Genomic DNA, 8,293 nt, shown 5'->3' with positions numbered 1-8,293 from the left:
TTGTGTCTGTGTAACGTGGCCCTGATTCACCCGATTGTGTCTGTGTACTGTGGCCCTGATTCACCCGATTGTGTCTGTGTACTGTGTCCCCTGATTCACCCGATTGTGTCTGTGTACTGTGGCCCTGATTCACCCGATTGTGTCAGTGTAACGTGGCCCTGATTCACCCAATTGTGTCTGTGTAACGTGGCCCTGATTCACCCGATTGTGTCTGTGTAACGTGGCCCTGATTCACCCGATTGTGTCAGTGTAACGTGGCCCTGATTCACCCGATTGTGTCTTTGTAACGTGGCCCTGATTCACCCGATTGTGTCTGTGTAACGTGGCCCTGATTCACCCGATTGTGTCTGTGTAACGTGGCCCTGATTCACCCGATTGTGTCTGTGTACTGTGGCCCTGATTCACCCGATTGTGTCTGTGTAACGTGGCTCTGATTCACCCGATTGTGTCAGTGTACTATGTCCCATGATTCACCCGATTGTGTCAGTGTACTATGTCCCCTGATTCACCTGATTGTGTCAGTGTACTATGGCCCTGATTCACCTGATTGTGTCAGTGTACTTTGGCCCTGGGTCACCTGATTGTGTCAGTGTACTGTAGTCCTGATTCATCTGATTGTGTCAGTGTACTGTGGCCGTGATTCATCTGATTGTGTCAGTGTACTATGGCCCTGATTCACCTGATTGTGTCAGTGTACTTTGGCCCTGGGTCACCTGATTGTGTCAGTGTACTGTAGTCCTGATTCATCTGATTGTGTCAGTGTACTGTGGCCGTGATTCATCTGATTGTGTCAGTGTACTATGGCCCTGATTCACCTGATTGTGTCAGTGTACTTTGGCCCTGGGTCACCTGATTGTGTCAGTGTACTGTAGTCCTGATTCATCTGATTGTGTCTGTGTACTGTGGCCGTGATTCATCTGATTGTGTCAGTGTACTGTGGCCGTGATTCATCTGATTGTGTCAGTGTACTGTGGCCCTGGGTCACCTGATTGTGTCAGTGTAATGTGGCCCTGGGTCACCTGATTGTGTCAGTGTACTGTGGCCCTAATTCACCTGATTGTGTCAGTGTACTGTGCCCCTGGGTCACCTGATTGTGTCAGTGTAATGTGGCCCTGGGTCACCTGATTGTGTCAGTGTACTGTAGCCCTGATTCACCTGATTGTGTCAGTGTACTGTGGCCCCTGGGTCGGCTGATTGTGTCAGTGTACTGTGGCCCTTATTTACCTGATTGTGTCAGTGTACTGTGGCCCTTATTCACCTGATTGTGTCAGTGTACTGTGGCCCTGATTCACCTGATTGTGTCAGTGTAATGTGATCCTGATTCACCTGATTGTGTCAGTGTACTGTGGCCCCGAGTCACCTGATTGTGTCAGTGTACTGTGGCCCCGAGTCACCTGATTGTGTCAGTGTACTGTGGCCCCGAGTCACCTGATTGTGTCAGTGTACTGTGGCCCTGCGTCACCTGATTGTGTCAGTGTATTGTGGCCCCGAGTCGCCTGATTGTGTCAGTGTATTGTGGCCCCGAGTCGCCTGATTGTGTCAGTGAACTGTGGCCCTGGGTCACCTGATTGTGTCTGTGCACTGTGTCCCCTGATTCACCCGATTGTGTCTGTGTAACGTGGCCCTGAATCACCTGATTGTGTCTGTGTACAGTGACCCTGATTTACCTGATTGTGTCAGTGTACTGTGGCCCTGCGTCACCCAATTGTGTCAGTGTACTGTGACTCTGATTCACCTGATTCTGTCAGTGTACTGTGGCCCTCCGTCACCTGATTGTGTCAGTGTACTGTGGCCCTGAGTCGCCTGCTTATGTTCGTGTACTGTGACTCTGGTTCAACAAACATTGATAGTAATGTAAACAGTATATTATCCTGTGAATCTAGAGAAAACAAATTGTCAACCAGATTAGTAGAAAGGAGATCTAGATTTGTACATATATCGTGTGAGATTGATCGTACACATCGTGCATGTTCTGTAAATTATATGATCAAATAAAACTTGTGAAAACATCCAAACATTTTGTTATACATTTACGCTGCATCTTTTGAAATAATTATAGTATTGGAAACTATGGCTGTCATCTTGTACTGGTCATGTTGTTATCAATTGTGTGAACGCAATATTGAAGAGACAAACATATCCATCGACATTGAAGTGAATTAGTGAGGGAGTGTTTACGACACTCTGTTATAGTCTAGCTGTATCAGTGTGGGGGAGAGAAATGAGCCTCAGACATTGTACCCATGTTGGGAATCGAACCCAGGCTTTCTCTGTGATGAGCGATTGCTTGTCCTATGACGTCACTGCTTTGCATGTTCGCAGATTGTTAGTAAAACTCAGAGCGCTGCTAACATCCCCACCGAGAGAGCATAGTAACATGTTGCCAACATCTATCACATCCATAGAAGCAGCTGGGGCATCGTGTAGACAAACCAAATATGATAATCAAGACACAAATGACGACCAGTGGCCCCTGGGACACAGCGCCTCGCAAGTATACCTCCAACACTGACGAGGTCAGTCGCGTGATATCCTGGAATATGCAGATTTCATAGAGTCTTTGTTCAGCATAAATGAGATATATTCCTCGTTCTTCCCCAGATTCTCTGATCCTAACGTTTTGTAGAAGTTAATGGCGGATGTATTCCAGCCGGTCACACACCACTGCAACTGTGCACTGCGCTTGTCCAAGGCGACCTGCAAGGTGCACACGGTATAGGGAAACATGACAAGCGCTGTATTAGTTTCTTGTGACCCGTTCGAGTGTTACATAATTTTACAAAGAATCAGGAACGTTACACGTCCATGTAGAGTAGACAGTAGACAGTAGACTACAGGTTCGCTTAACTCACTGAACATGCTGTATGTGACGTTATATTGTGCACTACTGCAATTATACTCCTGAAAGATCGTTATGCGTTCCTTCAAAATTAACACTTTAAGAACAACCAATAGGAACTATAAAATCGTATTACTACAAATGTCTTGGACAAACAATTATTTGAGAGCAAGTAACTTTGTCTATTTGTTGTTTAACGCCAGTGACACCCAGCAATATTTAAGCAATGTGGTGGTGGCTTGTAAATATTCCGGGGACTGGACCAGATAAACCAGTGATTGATATTATTGGCCAAGGCCCACGCAGTCAGATACGATGCCAAGGAATAAACCAGGTATCGAGTCTGACCAACTGATCTATTTCGTCACCTCATAAGACAAGCCTGGCTGATGGTGACGTATTCTACTGGAGAAGGAAAGCAAACGGGTGAGGAATGAGGTTGTGTCCGCACCTTCATAGCACAGGCCCACAGTGCTGACCCAACGCCCTTCCTCCTGTAGTCTTCATCAACATAGAGATCCTCCACGTACAACACACGCCCAGACAGTGAGAAGAAACACCACACATACAACAGGTAGCCTACAAGCAGGGGTCTGTCTGAAACAGCAGGGTCAATTATCAAAATTCGCAAATAAAGGAAACATGTTTGAACATGCATCATAATTCCAAATAATAATTTATATATGAGCAAATTGCAGATTTAATTTTAGTCAAGGTGGTGAAATTGTAAAACGCAATTAAGGACGTTGTAAAACTGATGGGAGTGTGTGATGCAGTCTTTCAGAGATCATTAGCCGAGTTTCTATACTGTGGATCCGACAGCGTTCTGAACAATCTGCTATCTGATATTGTGCACACCACACCAACTGGAGATACCATATCAGGTCATGTCTTGTAATCACTGACCTGTTCCTTTGTGGTCCCTCGCTTCAGCAACAAAACAGTGGAACACTTTATCCTCACCAAAGCCGTTCCTTTTCAAAGCTATAATAGAAAGGTTCATCTTTTCGCACACTTGATCACCACAAAAGCAGACATATGATCATTGATAAACACTATCTGGATGCTAGACAGGATGTTCAAAGTCCATTTGCATGCAGGTCCAGTGAGTCTAATAAAAGCTGTAGGAAATAACCAAGACTTGAAAACACAGTAAATATTCATACAATATACATGTAGATGTATCCATTCTCCATTCTCAGATATAGGTATATGTAAACCATTATGCATTTAATTAATCGTACCATCAACATGTGAGAATAAAGATATCGCCACAAAGTAGTTAACAGTTACTGTTGTGCTGGATAAACCACGCTGTGGTATCGAGTACATACAGATGAAGTACATGCAGTTCGACTGGACAAGGATTCGTCTGAATAACAAGGTGATTTTGTTGCAACGTTTTGTCCACACATTTAAGTGTCTGAATGAAAAGTAGAATATGTACAGATATGATGCATTAGTACCCGTTTATACATATCCAATACCCTGTTCACATGGACAGACATACACAGGAGTATATTTGAATGTGGAGTAAATCTATTTATGTATGTAAAAGTATATATATTTTGCGTTCACATGTTTTATTAGTGTCGTGTGCAACTCCACGTTTTGCTCCCCTTAAAACAAGAGAATCGACGATTTCTTCTTGGTCTGTCGTAATGGCACGACTGGCAGTATCAAGGCTCAGAAGACGTTTCTCCTATTTCCTATGTGCTGGTTTAACTTAAGGACTAACACAGGAACGGGGCGTTTGAACAAGGCCTAGATCACGATTTGGGGGAATGAAATTGTGAAAGAAACTTTCACCGATGGTCAGTGGATTGTGAATATTAGAATGACAAGGGAAACATTTAATTCATGTGTCGATAACTTACTACGGCTGTACCAGCATAGTCAACTGTCATCAGAAAACCACTTGCGCTGGACAACAGGTTGCCATAGCAATCTATTGGTTGGCATCGTGTCCTGAGTGCCCAACTGTGGGGAACCTATTTGGAGTAGGGAAGTCAACGGTTGGGAAATGTGTACGAGAAATGTGTGTACTGCACTTACGGATGAAATGGCCCCCCCTCACATTAAGTTCCCCGAAGTTGCTGACCTAAAGGCGTTGATTAAAGGTATCGGAAACACCTGGGTGTAACTGTGAAGGGGCTTTAGATGGGACACATCTCCCAATTATTGGGCCATTTAGACATGGTGCAATACGCAGCTATATTTGGATCAGATGCCGTCATTTTACACGCTGGTCCAGCTGTGTCTTACTAAACACTGTGGTCTAGCTGTGTCTTACTAAACACTGTGGTCCAGTTGTGTCTTAGTAAACACTGTGGTCCAGCTTTGTCTTAGTAAACACTGTGGTCCAGCTGTGTCTTACTAAACACTGTGGTCCAGTTGTGTCTTACTAAACACTGTGGTCCAGTTGTGTCTTAGTAAACACTGTGGTCCAGCTTTGTCTTACTAAACACTGTGGTCCAGCTGTGTCTTACTAAACACTGTGGTTCAGCTGTGTCTTAGTAAACACTGTGGTCCAGCTTTGTCTTAGTAAACACTGTGGTCCAGCTGTGTCTTACTAAACACTGTGGTCCAGTTGTGTCTTAGTAAACACTGTGGTCCAGCTTTGTCTTACTAAACACTGTGGTCCAGCTGTGTCTTACTAAACACTGTGGTCCAGTTGTGTCTTAGTAAACACTGTGGTCCAGCTACGCTTACTAAACACTGTGGTCAAGTTGTGTCTTACTAAACACTGTGGTCCAGTTGTTTCTTACTAAGCACTGTTGTCCAACTGTGTCATACTGAACACTGTGGTCCAGTTGTGTCTTACTAAACACTGTAGACGCACATGTAGACGCATTCCAAACACTGTGTTCCAGCTTTGTCTTACTAAACACTGTGGTCGAGCTGTGTCTTAGTAAACACTGTGGTCCATCTACGCTTACTAAACACTGTGGTCCAGTTGTGTCTTACTAAACACTCTGGTCCAGTTGTTTCTTAGAAAACACTGTGGTCCAGCTTTGTCTTACTAAACACTGTGGTCCAGCTGTGTCTTAGTAAACACTGTGGTCCAGCTGTGTCTTACTAAACGCTGTGGTCCAACTGTGTCATACTGAACACTGTGGTCCAGTTGTGTCTTACTAAACACTGTAGACGCACATGTAGAAGCATTCCATGTAGCCACATAACATGTAGACGTATTACATGTAGACGCATGACATGTAGCCACATAACATGTAGCCAATAACATGTAGTCACATAACATGTAGCCACATAACATGCAGACACATAACATGCAGACAAATAACATGTAGACACATAACATGTAGCCACATAACATGCAGACACATAACATGTAGCCACATAACATATAGACACATAACATGTAGACACATAAAATGTAGACGCATAACATGTAGCCACATAACATGTAGACGAATAACATTTACACTCATAACATGTAGACGCAAAACATGTAGTCACATAACATGTAGACGCATAACATGTAGCCAAATAACATGTAGACGAATAACATTTACACTCATAACATGTAGACGCATAACATGTAGCCACATAACATGTAGCCAATAACATGTAGCCACATAACATGTAGACGCATAACATTTACACTCATAACATGTAGCCACATAACACGTAGACGCATAACATGTAGACACATAACATGTAGCCACATGACATGTAGATGCATAGCATGTAGACACATAACATGTAGACGCATAACATGTAGACACATAACATTTAGACACATGACATGTAGATGCATAGCATGTAGCAACATAACATGTAGACACATAACATGTAGACACATAACATATAGACACATAACATGTAGACACATAACATGTAGACGCATAACATGTAGCCACATAACATGTAGACGAATAACATTTACACTCACAACATGTAGACGCACAACATGTAGTCACATAACATGTAGACGCATAACATGTAGCCACATAACATGTAGACGAATAACATTTACACTCATAACATGTAGACGCATAACATGTAGCCACATAACATGTAGCCAATAACATGTAGCCACATAACATGTAGACACATAACATTTACACTCATAACATGTAGCCACATAACATGTAGACGCATAACATGTAGACACATAACATGTAGCCACATGACATGTAGATGCATAGCATGTAGCCACATAACATGTAGACGCATAACATGTAGACACATCACCTTTAGCCACATAACATGTAGACAGATAACATGTAGACACATAACATGTAGACACATGACATTTAAATGCATAACATGTAGCCACATGACATGTAGATGCATAGCATGTAGCCACATAACATGTAGCCACATAACATGTAGACGCATAACATGAAGCAACATAACATGTAGCCACATAACATGTAGCCACATAACATGTAGACAAATAACATGTAGACACATAACATGTAGACACATAACATGTAGACACATAACATGTAGCCACATGACATGTAGATGCATAGCATGTAGCCACATAACATGTAGCCACATAACATGTAGACGCATAACATGTAGACACATAACATGTAGACACATAACATGTAGCCACATGACATTTAAATGCATAACATGTAGACGCATAACATGTAGCCACATAAAATGTAGACGCATAACATGTAGCCACATGACATGTAGACGCATTACATGTACACGCATAACATGTAGCCACATGACATGTAGACGCATAACATGTAGCCACATAACATGTAGATGCATAGCATGTAGCCACAAAACATGTAGACGCATAACATGTAGCCATATAACATGTAGCCATATAACATGTAGCCATATAACATGTAGACGCATAACATGTAGACACATAACATGTAGACACATAACACGTAGCCATATAACATGTAGCCACATAACACGTAGCCATATAACATGTAGACGCATAACATGTAGACACATAACATGTAGACACATAACATGTAGCCACATAACATGCAGACACATAACATGCAGACACATAACATGTAGACATATAACATGCAGACACATAACATGCAGACACATAACATGCAGACACATAACATGTAGACACATAACATGTAGACACATAACATGTAGACATATAACATGTAGACACATAACATGTAGACATATAACATGCAGACACATAACATGTAGACACATAACATGCAGACACATAACATGCAGACACATAACATGTAGACATATAACATGCAGACACATAACATGCAGACACATAACATGCAGACACATAACATGCAGACACATAACATGTCGACACATAACATGTAGACGCATAACATGCAGACACATAACATGCAGACACATAACATGCAGACATATAACATGCAGACACATAACATGTAGCCACATAACATGTAGACACATAACATGTAGACACATAACATGCAGACACATAACATGCAGACACATAACATGTAGACA

The sequence above is a fragment of the Haliotis rufescens genome, unplaced genomic scaffold (genome assembly GCF_023055435.1).
Source record: "Haliotis rufescens isolate VD_foot unplaced genomic scaffold, xgHalRufe1.0.p SCAF_9, whole genome shotgun sequence".
Taxonomy (NCBI): domain Eukaryota; kingdom Metazoa; phylum Mollusca; class Gastropoda; order Lepetellida; family Haliotidae; genus Haliotis; species Haliotis rufescens.
Note: the sequence above shows the minus strand (reverse complement) of the source record.